Source organism: Anas acuta, chromosome 3, assembly GCF_963932015.1.
Source record: "Anas acuta chromosome 3, bAnaAcu1.1, whole genome shotgun sequence".
NCBI lineage: Eukaryota > Metazoa > Chordata > Aves > Anseriformes > Anatidae > Anas > Anas acuta.
Window position 1 is genome coordinate 74,101,172 of NC_088981.1, and position 16,578 is coordinate 74,117,749.

Below are 16,578 nucleotides of genomic sequence, written 5' to 3' on the forward strand. Positions count from 1 at the left end.
TTTTCCAAACATTTGAAAAAGTAGGTTGTCTTGCCAATCTGTATATGGATTAATTGTCCAGTTGGAAATCATTTTCAGTTTCTTATCCTCATGTTTACATTTTAATTACTTTTTAATGAAAGTTGTTTGTTTCTTTGTTTGTTCTGAATAATTTCTGGTATTTAACTGCAGCATATGGGAGAGATCTTCATGGTAAGCTAAGTTTAGCTGCTGCATGATAATATTGAAACAGCATATTCAACTTGAGCTCTTAGAACTAAGACATTTACAGAGAAGTTATACTTTTTAATTTACCTTTTTAGATCAATACTTTATATATTTTAAATTTATACTGATAATAATGGGATGTGCATATCAGTAGAAATACTACAAAAATAATTCTCAATTACTCTTTTTCTTGTTTTGGTGGCCACATTTATCGGTGTTAAAGGGAACTGTTACTGCTCAAAGTGACTCTAATACAACAAACTAATAAAAATATTCAGAATCCATGAATAGTTGTTGACAGTTGTTACGTCTTTAACCACACACAGTGCTACATCAGTGTATGGACAAGAATATACTCAGCAAGACTTGCTATTTTTAACCTTTTCCACAGTATTTCTTAATTCACCAAGTTGGAAACAATCTCTAATGGTTGAAAAGCAGTGTATGTTATGGAGTCTAAAGACACAGTCACCAAAAAGAGAAAAATGTATTTATGTTCACACTCTTCACTCAGAATAATGAAAAGCACTACAAAACATAAAGAAGCCAGTGTTAAAAGTAAGAAAGGCAAAGAGGAAAACATTTATTTATTTTGTCAGGGAAGTTAACAGTGGTGAATAAAATAAGTATCCAAATCCTACTACTAAATAGGATTTCAAACTAAACATTACTCTTTTTTAGTCCTTGAGACATGATTTTGAATTACTGTCCTGTCCTTCCATTTGATAACTGGAGAGGTGCTCCAGTCCCTTGATCATCTTGGTGGCCCTCCATTGGTCTCTTTCCTGTATGTCCAGGTCTCTCTTGTATGGGGGAGCTCAGAACTGGACACAGTACTTCAGGTACAGCCTCATCAATTCTGAATAAAGGGGCAGGATCACCTCTCTTGAAATGCTGGTGATACTTTGCCTACTGCAGCCCAGGATACCATTAGCCTTCTAACAGCAAGGGCACATTGGCGGCTCATGTTCAATGTGATGATCACCAGGACTCTTATATCCTTTTCTGTTGGACTGCTTTCCAGCTGTGTGGCCCCCTAGCATGCACTGGTTCCTCCTCAGGTGCAGGACTTTGCACTTCTCCATGTTGAACTTCATGAGATTCTTCTCAGCCCACTTCTTCAGCCTGCCAAAGTTCTCCTGGATGGCTGCACAGCCTTCTGGTGAGTAAGCTACTCTCCCCAGTTTCATGTAATCTGTGAATTTACTGGGGGTGCACTCAACTCTGGTGTCTGGATCATAATGAAGACGTTGAATAGGACTGGATACAGTATTGACTCCTGAGGTACTCCACTCATTACTGGCCGCCAATTAGACTTTGTGCCATTGACCACTACCCTTTGGACCTGACTGTTCAGCCAGTTTTCAGTCCACCTCACTGTCTTATTTTCCAGACAATCCTTCAGCATCTTCTCTGTGAGAATCTTATGCAAGACGATATCCACTACTCTCCCCATCAGGCTGTTGATTTTATTATAGAAAGTTAACAGGTTAGTCAGGTATGACTTTCCCTTCATGACTAATCTTTATGATTTTCTTCACTTTCAGGTGCCTGGAAATGTTTTCCAGGATGAGCTGGTCCAGCATGTTCCCAGTGATCAAAGTGAGGCTGACCAGCCTGTAGCTCCCAGGTCATCCTTCTTGTCCTTCTTGAAGATAGGAGTGACATTTGCTTTCCTCCAATCTTCGTAAACTTCTCTCAGTTGCCACGATTAATAATTTTAAGTGAATTGAATTGTGTGTATGATACACATGGTTTATTTATTTATTTATCCCCCCCCCCCCATCTAAATCAGTTATACCTGTTCAGTTAGAAAGACCGAGTGAAAAATTATGTTTTTCCAAGGTTAGGTCATTTCTATAGCAAGTTGGTTTGGTTTGTAATCACATGTAGGAGTAAAGTATAATAACAAAAGAATAATATAATTATCTATCCTAAAAATTATTTACCTATATTACAAGTTATCAATCCAATGGAAAAAATCATGTGCTAATGAAATGCTTACATTAATTAAAAAATTAAAATTACTATTGACAATAAGAATTCTTTCCGAAGATATTAAGCAAATATAAGTCAGAAAACAGGTGGGAAAACAATACGGACAAAATTAATAGTTTCTGAAGGACATTTTTTTATAATGCTTTCCCTGAAGGAATATTAGCATTACCTCTTGATTTCTCCTGGAATAATCGTATTGCTGTCTTAATGGTTTTTCTGTGATTATTCTGAACCATTTCCAGCAAAAGTCATGTCATTTGGCTCAATATACTTTCAAGCTTAATCTGATAATTAACATTTATTAAGACTTGGATTTCTGCTGATTATAATTTTGAAAATATTTAAGGATCTGGGAAAAATAATCTATACTTTATATCTCATTTTTTAGTACTTTTGTCAAATTTCAATAAAAATGGGTTGCTATTTTCTAGAATGGAGGAAAAAGAAATTCTGTAATATTGTCTATGTGAAGAAAAACAATGCAGATGTTGTCTCTGTGTAAAGCTTTAGTTTTGGTTAGTTTGTGACTTAACTTCTGTTCAGTTTCCTTTTAATGTCATCTTTGCTCTCCTTTTGAGTGTGTACACAGATTAGGCAAAGAAGTAATCCTTTGGAAAATTGCAATGAATATATCCATTCAGGAGAGACTTCCTAGATGTCAGAAATCATTATCTCTGAGTCTTACCTCAGTGAATTTTTCAAGGCTTCTATTTCAAGCCATTGTATGCAGTGTCATCCCTGAAGAATAACTGAGCTGGGTTCTGGAAAGAATTAATAAGTAGTTGCATAAATAAAGTATGCATCTAGTGAATATGTGAATGCTGGAAATGAATTTCTTAATTTTTAAGGCATTTATGCACAACCTGTAAATGTTTTTTTTTTTTTTTTTTTTTTTTTTTTTTTTTAAATGTGTATTTCTAGAGCAACTTGAGTGAAAAGCCATCTCTGGCTGCTAACCAGTCTAATGAGATTTTATTTGATGCAAAATATAGTCAGACTTTTTTTTTTTTTTTCAACTTATCTAAACACTCACAGAGTGTGAATTTAGACTTTTAGACTTTTAGATTTTTCTCCTTTTAGATGACTCAAACTGATGATAATTAGAGTTCTTGCTCTGTTCCATCGTACTGGAGTACGATGCAGAACTTAGTTAAATTCACTGCAACCTCCATCTCTGGTTCAATACATTTTATTAAATCTCAGTGCTTAGAATTTCCTTAAAAAGAAAGAAAGAAAAATGAAATTTTACTTTTCTGTATCTCATACAATTAAATTCTGCCAGAAAGTGGTTCCCTATCAGATTAAAGTTTACTCTGAAAAATATTCAGCTGCAAAACATTTTGACATCTGGTAAACTTTGTAACAGCTCATCCAAGTTTGAAGCACTATTCCTTGATGTTTGGTGCTGGCTCCTTTCAGGAACCCACCGCTTGTAAGAATTTGCTTCATACACATCAACCCTAAGCACTCAGTTCTGCACTGTGAATTGTTATCTGGTTTAACCATAAGAGAGAAGGGAAGGTGGGAAAGCAAAAAGTCAGGAGGTCAGGAAGGAAGGAAGGAAGAAAGAATAAAGGGAGAAAAAAGTGGTATGGCCTCACTATCAAAGCTTTTAAGATGCCTTGGTCACTTACACTTACTTTGCATCTGAACAACAACAAAGAAACCAGCCTAATGATCTTCTGTACTCACCCACTAGCCAAAAAAAACTTCAGCTATCAATGAAGTCTGTCAGGGGCTTCTTGCTGCAGGGCATTAGACTTCATACAAAATGCAAATGTAAGGAAATACTTAGAGTCATAAAGTGTTGCAAAATGTCAGTTAAAAGTAATGCTGGAAAAAATACTATATAGAATTGACAGCTATTGGCAACTATTTCAAATATATATTTCACAATATAGAATTGGCAGCATATTGAGAGCTATTTCAAAAATTATCAAGACAGGAAATCAGAGGAAAATCTGTTACTCAAACATTGATAAACCCACTTAAATTGCAGCTGAAAAATCTCCTTTAAATATCACCATATAAATAAATATTTTTAAACTAAAAATTTGAAGTATTTTAGTTACCTTTACCTCAAATTTCTAACGTAGACTTTTTTTAGTAGACCCCAATATTACATACAGATGATACAGCCGATTTGGGGCGTATGAGGGATTCTTCTCTTACTTAGCTTAAGCTTGTGTTTAATCTTATGAATCAATGGTAAAAGCATTTATTTATAGCACTGAGGCTTTGGGTGCATCTAAAGATAAGGATTCTGTTTGTTTTCTTTGACAGAACATACAGTGAGTGATAAATTACTAATAGACACTGAAGAGAGGTTTTTGTTTGTTTTTTCTTTTTAGAAGATGAGTTTAAAGAAATATATGTAAGAAATGAAATGGTAAAATAAGATAGAAGATATAAAGGACGGAAATCAGAAATCAACGCTTTACATTAATCCACTTTTCAAGTCTGTGTCTAGGGTGCCAAGCACAGAAGAGGAGATAAATTACTTAAGGGCTTTTGATTAAAAGTTTTGATAAGGACTTTAGGAAGCTGTAAATCCCCTAAACCCATCTTATTTGCTTGCATATCTAAGGAACTCTGGTACATGTGGTTTTGTAAATATGTATCTCTGAATTACACCAGGGAACCCTTAGTACTTAAATTCTAGGTATTTAATCTGTTTGAATTTCCATTTTAGCCCTGGGGCTCTTCCTAATCTAATTCTATCTTCTATATTATCTTATTCATTTTTTCCTTTTTTAATGTGAAATCCTATATTCTTTGGTTCATTTTTCCTGACTGGGAAAAAGATACAAACTTCTATTTACTCTCAGCTTTTGTATGGAACTCTAAAGAAGGCAAAATAGTTCTTTGTATCTGCAAGACCAACTGTAAATCCTTTCAAAATAAACAGTCTACTTTCCTATAAGGATAACTTTGTCTTTTAAAACCATATCGTTTTCAAATATGTTCAAGAATTTAGTTAAACATGGAATTATGACAGTGTACTGTTTTGTTGTACATGAAAAATTAGTTGACACGATTAATGTTCTCCTTGGGGTGGGGGAGGAAGGAAACAGGGACGGGACGGGACGGGACAGACGGGACAGGACCATTTCCTAGTAAGTACCTTTTTTGTTTGAAACAAAACCAAGAAAACCAAGCATTAGGGGAAAAGCCCTCGTTTGCAAGCCTTATTTGCAGGTCCATGAGACATTTTAATGCTGTGTTGTTCCATCTGTACTTTGTTCACTCTAGCATATCAATTGGGGTTAGTCAGAGGTTAAAACAGTTTGTGACTTCAGTTCAGGCTGCCTTTAACCTCATGCAAGCAACATTAATCAGATACACAAGCTTCACACAAAAAGGAGATTTTTTATAGTGATGTCATAAATATTAAATATTATTTTTTTAAACTTTAATTCTATGCATACGATGTTATACATACATATTCATCACAGGAAGAAAAAGTTAGAAAAATTTGGATACATATAACCTAAAATGTGTCTGCTATGAGGGCAACAGTACAAAGTTTTGTATATCAAACCTCACCTACTGAACTGATGATACTGGGTGAGGAGGTTTTCAAACCCTAAGTCATTAGTTCAGGGATTGTTGGTATTGATGTATATCTAATACGTTTTTCAGATACAGGAAATGAGAGATAAAATGTCTCTTCAGGACTAGGCTTTAGATTATAGAAACTAAACTATAAGGCCAGAAGGTCTTACGTGTATATGCTCTTTTCTTATAGAAAATTGTGATAATTCTTTTCACATCCATGGAAATTCACATTCATGGAAGATGCTACCTCATAAAATTTAAAATCAGATCTTTTATATTCATAGTTATCATCTAACATATAAATACTGATTTCTTCATGTGTACACAGAAATAGCTCTCCTCTCCTCCTCCTCTCCTCTCTCTCTCTCCTCTCCTCTCCTCTCTCCTCTCCTCTCCTCTCCTCTCCTCTCCTCTCCTCTCCTCTCCTCTCCTCTCCTCTCCTCTCCTCTCCTCCTCTCCTCTCCTCTCCTCTCCTCTCCTCTCCTCTCCTCTCCTCTCCTCTCCTCTCTTCCTCTCCTCTCCTCTCCTCTCCTCTCCTCTCCTCTCCTCTCCTCTCCTCTCCTTCTCTCCTCTCCTCTCCTCTCCTCTCCTCTCCTCTCCTCTCCTCTCCTCTCCTCTCCCCTTCTCTCCCCTTGCCTTGCCTTGCCTTGCCTTGCCTTCCCTTCCCTTCCCTTCCCTTCCCTTCCTTCCCCTCCTTCCCTTCCCCTCCCTTCCCTTCACCTTCCCTTCCCTTCCCTTCCCTTCCCTTCCTCCTTCCCTTCCCTTCCCTTCCCTCCTTCCCTTCCCTTTCCCTTCCCTTCCCCTTCCCTTCCTTCCCTTCCTTCCCTTCCCTTTCCTTCCCTTCTCCTTCCCTTCCCTTCTGCCCTTCCCTTCCCTTCCCTTCCCTTCTCCTTCCCTTCCCCTTCCCTTCCCTTCCCTTCCCTTCCCTATTTTCCCCCATAACCGGTGCACTAACCAAATGCCTGGGAGGAAGGGGAATGAGGGGAGAGGGAAGGCATTTTTCCATTTTTTTTTTTTTTTTTGTGGGGGGGTTTCTCACAATCCTATTCTATTTTTAATTGGCATAAATTAAATCAATCTTCTCCAAGTTGACTCTGTTTAGACTGTAATTGGTGACTGATATTCCTGTCTTTATCTCAACCCAGGTTTGTTTTCATCATACTTTCTACCTGTGTCACCTGCACTACAACTGCTCTCAGGACCCTTTGAGTGAATCCTGTTTGTCTTTTTAATACCATCACATTATGTTATGTCTCCACAACAGTTAGGTTGAAGATAAAGAAAAGGGACAGAGAGGTTATAATGATTATGTAATAAGCACAAGAACAAGCACATCTTGAGTATAGTTAAGTGAAAGTTATTAAATGTGACAGGCTTCTATAGGAAAATGTTAGTTAGTCAAATTATTTTTTCTTTCTACAGTCTTACCACTTTATTAAATCTGGAAGGCTTGGGGGGGGGGGGGGGGGTGTGAGGCTCTGTGTGTGTGTGTATTTTAATCAAGAAAATACAGTTATTTCAGTGAAACTATATCTTATTGCAAACACTTTAAAGTATGAATTTTGGTTTAAAGCTCAACTATTCTTTGTTTTAAAAATGAATGAACTAAAATCCTATAAATTGTAAACTAAAATAGTAACTTTATAAATAGTAATAAGTTTGTAAACAAAGCAGTAACTTTGTAAATAGTAACTTTGGTGGACTGATCTCAAGCATGCAAGGAGAGTTTCCAAACTAGGAAATATTATAAAAACATAATATTTTTAACACTGACAATTTTATTATTATTAAAGGTTCATCTATCAATGTCATCTAATGTTGCAATATTTTCATTTTCATACATTTATATATTTTAATAAAATAACATTTATTTCTTCTTTAAAACAATCTAAAAAAGAAAAAAAAATGTTTTATTCTCATTTTCATTACCTTAAACAGTAGTCCTCTCTGATACAAATAACGTAAGTTATGTTAAGATTTCAGCCAGATTTGTCTGCCATCAAAGACTGTCCCTGATGACTTGAACTAAATAATTTTTTTGACTAATAAGTGAATGAACACTTGAGGTGACAAACCACATGATTTTTTTTTTTTTTTTCAAAATTTTTCCTTCAATAATTTGAAACCAATGCAAGCATGTTTAACATATCTATTTTTACTGGCTAATTGATGTATATTTGGAAATATATTGATATTTGTCCTTTTTATGTAGGAGTCTATAAGTCTAAAAATCAGATACATGCTTGTTTCCTGAGATACACTTCATGTATTTCTGAATACTAGTAGGGATCTACATATTCTTCCAGGTATTAGTTACTCATTTTATTACAGCTGGACTGCATATTTATTCTTTGCACTACAGTTGCTTTTAACTAAGGTAACTAGCTATACCTTTATGTGCATGAATAGTAATACCCACGATATATATTTACTTTTGTTTTGTTTTGTTTTTAATAAACTCCCAAATGTCTTATCAAGGATTCTATTATGAAACAAGTCATGCTATAATGACATGACATATGGTTTTTGATTTAATTACATTGCTTCTGAAAAGACTTAATTTAATTTGGTGATACTGAGTAATTTAGGGGATTAATATTATCTATACCTTCTAAATTCCTGAATTTAAATGTGCCTCATCTTGCAGACAGAAGAAAGCTAATGGTTGAAATTATTTGATGACCTATCTAAAATATTAATTGTAATCTCTATTAATGTTATTGATAGAACTCTCTGTGGTAATTAAATGCTTCAGATTTATAAAATTAATTTATTCTTACAACACATATTACCTAAGAATCCTCATATACATTACTTGTGGAGAATTGAGGCACACAATACTTAAAAGGAGCTTTTAAAATCTAGGCCTGACAGCTGGATGCATACATTAACAGGTAAATGTGTTTAGACTGTTAACAGCAAGAGTCTTTAGAAAAAGCCAGATACAGTGCCTTATCTCTGTCTTTCTACCTTTTTCTGTTGACTCCATAAACACTCTATCTTCTTGTATTATTGGTTTATATTTACATAGGTTGAAGATTTATGATTAAAGCAACACTATCTATTCTATCCATTGCTGATACAAGGGAAAACGGGAGAAACTAATCTTTTTTGTCTGCTCTGTGAATTCTATGTTATTCCCTAAATGATTAGTCCAAGATCCCACAGGAGGAGTGCAGGAGAAAAACAGGATTTAAAGTGGTCTTTTAATTTCTAGGCTTAATATCCTCACAACATAGGATACAGTTTTGTAGTTCAGAAATACCGTTATGTTGTCATTTAGTGAAGCAGCATGAGTACCAAAATTAGTACTTTTTAAAATAGATAGGACCATGACCAAAATATTATACATAACATTATGTTATGCTCTAATATGCTTACAATCTCGCCTTCCCACCCCACCCTCAAAAAAAAAAAAAAAAAGTTATGGGAGTTATGGGACAGTTCAGAGTTCAGAGTTGGATTTTTTAATGGTAGTCTCTGATAGACAGATATTTTTAAAATATCAACTTATTTATGTCTACCAACTAACAAATTTGACACAGAATCTTTAAATTAGATAGATAGATAGATAGATAGATAGATAGATAGATAGATAGATAGATAGATAGATAGATGTTGTCTGGGCCTGATTCATACATGTTAAAAATATATAATCTTAAAAAGAAATAAGTCTTTATACGGGTAAGACTTATCCCATGTACAGAAGCTATTTGAAGATGTACAACCAGACCTTTCTCAATTTAAAGACTATTAATGTGTCAGTTGTGAAATCTATTCACTACTGAAAATGTCAGTGCATCATTTCACTACTCAGAAGTAAAAGCTCTTTGTAAGCCGTACCTATTATACTGCATATTATTCACTCCAAATAACAAGGGAAGTAGGCATTAAACTGCATTATCCAGTTCAAAGTAATTGTTACTGAGGAAATAAAAAGCCATAGGAACATAGGAATTGCCATAATGGATCAGACCATTACTTTATCTAGCCGAATATCTCACCTTTGACAAAGACGAAGACAGTAAAAGATACTCCTTAGCAGAAAATTATTGAACAACATTGCACACAGGAGAAATTTAATACCTTTTTTGTTAAAGTCTGGCATATACTTAAAGGTATTTATTGCAATAAAATAAGAGAAATCCAAAAGCCTCTTTGTCTGTCTTTATCAAAAGAAATGTAAGTGGATTTTTAATAGCTTATATATATATATCACTTACTATTATTCTATACATTTATTATTCTAGTATGTAGAGATCACTGCCTAGATTATGACCACATTTCAAGACACATTTGTCCACATTTTTACCATCTAATTTTTAAGTTTCATCTTCATTTGCAATACCTATCAATCTATCACTGCTAAGTATATTTTAGGTGCATTGTCAGGTGCTTATTTACATTGAAAAAAACAATTACTCTCCCTGGCATTTTCTGGGGTCCTAACAATCCATTTTACCAAATGGGACATGATTTGTGGCATTACTTCCTGGACAACAAGTCAGCTCGTCTTCACGCTGGATACAAGACACAGAAGCGTAAGGTTTGGTGATGCTTGTGGTACAGAGATGAGAAAAATCAAATGAAGCTCTGGATTGAGAAACTGGGAAGCACGTCCAGATTTCACCATTTGTATGTAAAGATGATATTACATTCTGGTTAATAACTTTTGTTTTCTTATTGTTCCAATATAAGAAAAGGTACATGAAAAGCAAGATTGTTTTGTTTATCTTTTTTTTTTCTTTTTTCTTTTTATAACAACAGCCCCAACATGACTTGATGGTTTCAATGATCTATCCAAAGTAACACATAAAATACACAGGATGATATGACATAAGACATAGGATGATATGCTTGTTTATAGGTAGGGGTTTTGTTTTTTTGTTTTTGCCTTGCCACCTGTCTTTTATTCTATTCACATCTTCATTTTTTCTTACAAGAATATATATGTAGAGAATTCAAAAGGAAAAGAATGAAGTAAAAAAGGAAGAGTTTTTTGTTTGTTTGTTTGTTTTCCCATAAGGGAAACATTATGGTACATTATGAAATATCTTACAGGAGGAACTGAAATAATTCATGAGTCAATAATTCAGATGAGTCAACTTATCTGGTACACCTGTTACATGTTTTATTTTATTTTTATAAGATGGCCCTTATTCAAATATCTTATTAGTCAATAACATCATATGCTTTGAAAGGAAAGTACAAAAGGACACAGTTGTCTTATGTGCTGTTCTTTGGTTATTTTAAAAAATTCCTCTACCTGAGTTGTTTGCAGATGAATCTTACTAAATTAGGAAAGGTGCAAAGGATATGAAGGGAGAATTCAAAATCTTTGTTCTCTACTGTATCTATTTCCTCTCATTCACACTGCATATGTAACCCTTCTTTATATGAGAGAAATTATTGTTAGTTACTGTATTTCCCAAATATTTGTAGCCTTAATGGATTTAATGCTGTCCTCACTGACATCATCAGAATGTTTCTTATTGATGGATAACACTGACCCAGAGTCGTACCATCAAATTGTTAGCATGGTCCTTGGTACTGTTTTGGTCAAGAAAAAAACAGCATTCTTACTAAAAAGAGCCAAGCCAGAGCCACAGTCAACAGTGGCAGTGGCAATCACCACTTCCTACAGGGAGTTTGTCTGCAGCTTCCCTGCCTTTCCTTGGAAGACGATTTAGCTGCACAGTTGTGAGCTGTGGGTTGGCCTCAGGGCTGGTCCCTGACCACCTAACTTACTGTTAGTGACACAGACAGTGAAGCTCTGACTCCACCAATTACTTAGGCTTATGTTTACTTTACAAATCAACCCATGAGAGTGATACAAACTGCTGGGTGCTGTTTTTCTGAAAAATTTTGTAATTTAAGTTGCATTGTTGGGACAGCACAGCAGACTGCTGCTTCAACAGTGTAAAAAACAAATTGTAACAATGTACAATGTACAACATTACAAGCAATTTACATTGTGCAGAACAGAGTTTACAAAGAAGTATGAACACATCTGATCTATCTTAGTTTCGTAGCCATGTCGATGTTTAGAAAATTACATTATGTGAGATACTTCCCCAGTGGCAGAATCATATTGGAAAAAGAAACAGATGCAGCTAGATAATGGTCTTTGTGATTTTAATTCTATTTCACATTAGACTTCTTTAGGCACTTCACAAAATGCTTTTCTTTCACCTATGCTTAAACAAAGTTTCTAGTCAGTAGAAATTTAGGAAACAGTCAGACCAATATTTACACTGGGGAAAAGAATACCATATTTATAGCATGCTGTAAAAGAAAATGGCACCCTCTCTATACATAGATGAATATAGATAACTTGAGTACAGCAGAGAAGATATTAAATAAACAGCCTGTAAAACAAAACAAAAGAACAAAAACTTTTTTAAAAAAGACAAAACATAGGCTTACTGAATGTATGAAACTGTTTTGAATTTAAGTCATTTAACCTATAAATATTTTAACCTAACAAAAAAAGAAAAAAAAAAAACCAACAAACTCTAAACTATGTTCTATAAGATATGATTTTTTTTCCATTTTATGGAAAAAAGTGTCTTTTTTTAAGACACTAATTTCTTCTTTTTTTAATTCTTAGACCCAAGTTCAGTCCCTAACAAAATGAAAGTAAAAAGAACAGTAAAAAGTTGATATTGAAAATGTCTGTGATGTATTAATAGCTAAAAGAACAAAAAAGGCAGGAAAACAAAGTGGAATGTAGCATGGTAGGAAAAAGACTGCAGTTACACTGCCTTTGAACATATGACACTAAAGGAGAATATAATGTGAGACTTAGATGTTACAATAATCACCATAAAGCTCATGGTAGAAACCCAGCCTTTTGGAGTACAGAAAATACATATGCAATGCATGAGTAGAATTAGGTCCCTTAGAATGGGACCTAGAAGAGTATATTCCTTAGATCACAGAGATTTAATGCTTATTTCTAATCTCCTTGCAAGTGCTTTCCTTCAGTTGTTATTTATAATCAAGACTTTTTTTTTTTTTTTTTTTTTTTTTTTTTTGCTCCTGGATTTGAGCAAAATGACAAAAACAAAAGGAGTAAATATTTGAATGGAAAATTTAGGTGTGTCCTTTCTCCTCTAGATTGTCCTCTTTCTCCTCTAGATTGTCCAGAAGGGCTCATAACTGCAACATTTCAAATGTCCCAAAAAATAACAGAGAGCAGAAGCACTATTGTTAAAAGTTATAATATGCCTGAAAGAATCTTTTGTTAATCCTGCTAATGAGACTTTCTCAAACGCAAGATGAAGATTTGTGAAGTTATGTTTGCTATACTATGATCATGTACATGAAAAATTAAAAAATGAATAAATGAATTAAAAGAGCAGTTGTTTGAGTGATATTTTTTCCCCAGAAAATTGCAAAAACAAGCAGTCTAAGTGTAACAATAATTACTCTTGAATGATCAGTAACTCTCTGGAAAATGAGGTTATGTATGCAAGAGTAAATGCATATTCAATGGAAATTTTATGGCCAGAATGTACTGCACCAGAAAGCTTTAAATATACAAAGAACAATGTTAGCAAAAGTTACATGGAAGGAGATTCCAGAAGACTAAGCAATAACAAGGAAACTGGGACACTCTGCTTCCAATCATGTTTAATTCATTTTTTATTTATTTTTTTTTTCCAAAGCACAACAGGGAAAACAAAAAAAGTCAACTTCAAAGGTAAACCAGAAAGCGGAACTGCTGTAAAAGTAAATGCACAAGGACTGTGAATTGAGGGTAAGTGAATGACAAGTCAAAACTCCATGAATTTTGTATTCTTTTTATTCATTTTTCTGTCCAAAATTTTAAGATGGAAGTAATCTCTAAGCAGGCTCCTCAACTTAAGATATTTCTGTTCATTTTCCATCTCAACTATTATTCTCTGTGTTTTGTCACTGAAGTGGCCCAATGCACAGAGAAATGTTTGGAATTCAGGGATAATTGCAACTCATTGAATTCAAATTTTACCTTTTACATCAGTGGGAATAGATTCATGGGATCAGCCAGAATATTCATACAACCTTTACAAACATAAGGTAAACAACCTTTACATACAAACTTTATAATATTATTAGTCTTTTTCTCATACCTAAAGCAGATGTGTCCTGTGCAACATTTTTACTCAAAAGCATTTTTTGTTTCCCCCGCTATTATGCTTTCTGACTACACCTTTTCATTGCTTGGTCAAGTATAAGTGGCATGTCACTCATTACAATACATGTAATTGCCTAAAGAAGCACCTATTAAACACATGCCAATAAGATTGTGCCTTGCCATCTGTCATTTCACGATAGCTCTTTATGACACTAGCCACTGCATCTCATTTTGTTTCTTTATACATCATTTGGATATTTTAAGGACATTTATTAATACTCAGTGCTAATTTCTAATAGTTTCCACACTAGTTCATAAAAGCTTGTTAGCATTCAGTAGGTTTAGCTTTCTGCTGCTATAAATGTTTAATTAAGGATTTATCAGTGGAAGAGTTAAAATGAATATTAAAAAGCATGCAGGATAAAATTACATAATCATGTCAATATCACAGATACTCTTGTGATTAACAGAACTAGAGGGTTTTGTTTGTTTGTTTTCTTGATTATTTTTTGTGCCAAAAATCCTTTCTTATTGTCAGTTCATTCCCTTTATGCCATATTACTAACCTACTAACTTATAAATTGTTAATTAGAAAAAGAGAGAGAGAGAGAGAGAGAGAGAGAGAATTGGAAAAAAAAATAGAAACAAAAAATATATATTGAAGAATCAAATCAGAGATGGAAAAAAATAATGTGTTTTTTGTTTGTTTGTTTTCCATTTTCTCACAAGGGAACTTGCAGAAGACAGGCATTTTTCTTAGTAAGGAATGCAAGAAAGGTATACGGTCCATTGATATAAATTAAAAACTGATGGAGAACATTTTAATCTCCTCTCATACCACATAAATAAGGGAGCAATTAATGAAATTAAATGATGAGTTCCAAAGTATGGCATCACTTTTACTGCATCAGACACAATTGTATTTCAGAACTGATTTCTTACAAGATGCTTCTGATACAATGAATTCAGTAAGTTGGAAAAAAAGAGACTGCCTTATATATGGATGCTTGTGGTATCCGTATGGATAACACCAGTTAATACTAAAATCAATTTTTAGAAAACAATTTAGACTTCATTCTTCCAGACTTAATCTAATCTCCAAATATAATGTTCAAGGGATGTCCTCATGACAGAGGACTGCATATCCATCCAGTGCCATTTTTTCACCTTGATCTGAAAATGTCAGTGCTAGCTCTTGTCAGTCACAGGTCTAAAATTATCCAGCTTTTACCTACTTTGGAGAATTAATGTAATGTAGTATTGACTAGTTCAGCTGCAGTCTTTCAGGAGCAATGTGTTCTGTTTTGCTGAAAGAGCACAACACCATCAGCACTAAAGGTATGCTGTTCTGTTTGCCTTGTCTTGGCCTCTCATATAGCAAGAGGCATAGGGCAATTCTTCATAGTGCAGAGGGAGGGGAGAGCATTCCTGGCCTAAAGGGAAACGACTGTTCATCTCGTGAAAAAGTTTACAGTGATTATGGGGTGTAGAAATAAAAGTGGAAGACAGTTATATACTAATGATTCTTAAGCACAGGAAAGTTTGAGAGACTTGTGGGAAAGTGTAACTCCAGAAATTACGGAAAAAAAACTTTCCTAGAAACCTGAACAGGACTGAACAGTGTTTGTTACGACCCAGGAAGTCATTGACAGTTGTTGAATTATCAGTTCTGGAGGAAAGAAGAAAAAAAAAAAAAGCACAAACAAACAAACAAAAAATCTATAAAGATTTTTTCACAGAATCTCAGAATTGTCTAGGTTGGAAGAGACCTCCAAGATCACCTAGTCCAACCTCTGATCTAACACTAACAAGTTCTTCACTAAACCATGTCACTAAGTTCAACATCCAAACGTCTTTTAAAGACCTCCAGGAACTCAACCACTTCCCTGGGCAGCCCATTCCAATGCCTCACAACCCTCTCAGTAAAGAAGTTCTTCCTAATATCCAACCTAAAACACCCCTGGCACAACTTAAGCCCATTCCCCCCTCGTCCTGTCAGGGCACATGGGAGAATAGACCAACCCCCACCTTGCTAAAGCCTCCCCTTTAAGGTATCTGTAGAGTGTGATAAGGTCACCTCTGAACCTCCTCTTCTCCAGCCTGAACAATCCCAGCTCTCTCAGACGCTCTTCATAAGAGTTATTCTCCAGACCCCTCACCAGCTTCGTTGCCCTTCTCTGGACTTGCTCAAGAACTTCGATGTCCTTCTTGTAGCGAGGGGCCCAAAACTGAACACAGTACTCGAGGTGCGGCCTCACCAGAGACGAATACAGGGGGACAATCACTTCCCTAGCCCTGCTGGCCACATTGCGTTCTTATTCAAGCCGGGATGCTGTTGGCCTTCTTGGCCACCTGAGCACACTGCTAGCTCATATTCAGCCAACTATCAACCAATACTCCCTGGTCCTTCTCTGCCAGGCAGCTTTCTATTTACTCATCTCCCAGCCTGTAGCTCTGCTTGGGGTTATTGTGCCCCAGGTGCAGGACCCAGCACTTGGCCTTGTTGAACTTCATACAGTTTAACATACAATACTTTTGTTTGTTCTCTCTAACCTGCTCACTTATAAAATTTACACAGATCAGCTCAAATTCGGTCTCTGCTTTGTTTAGGGTCCCATCACATCTTTGATTCTACCTTTGTTGTTGTAGTACTAAGTTTGACACTTTCTGTATTAAACAAACAAACAAACAAAAAA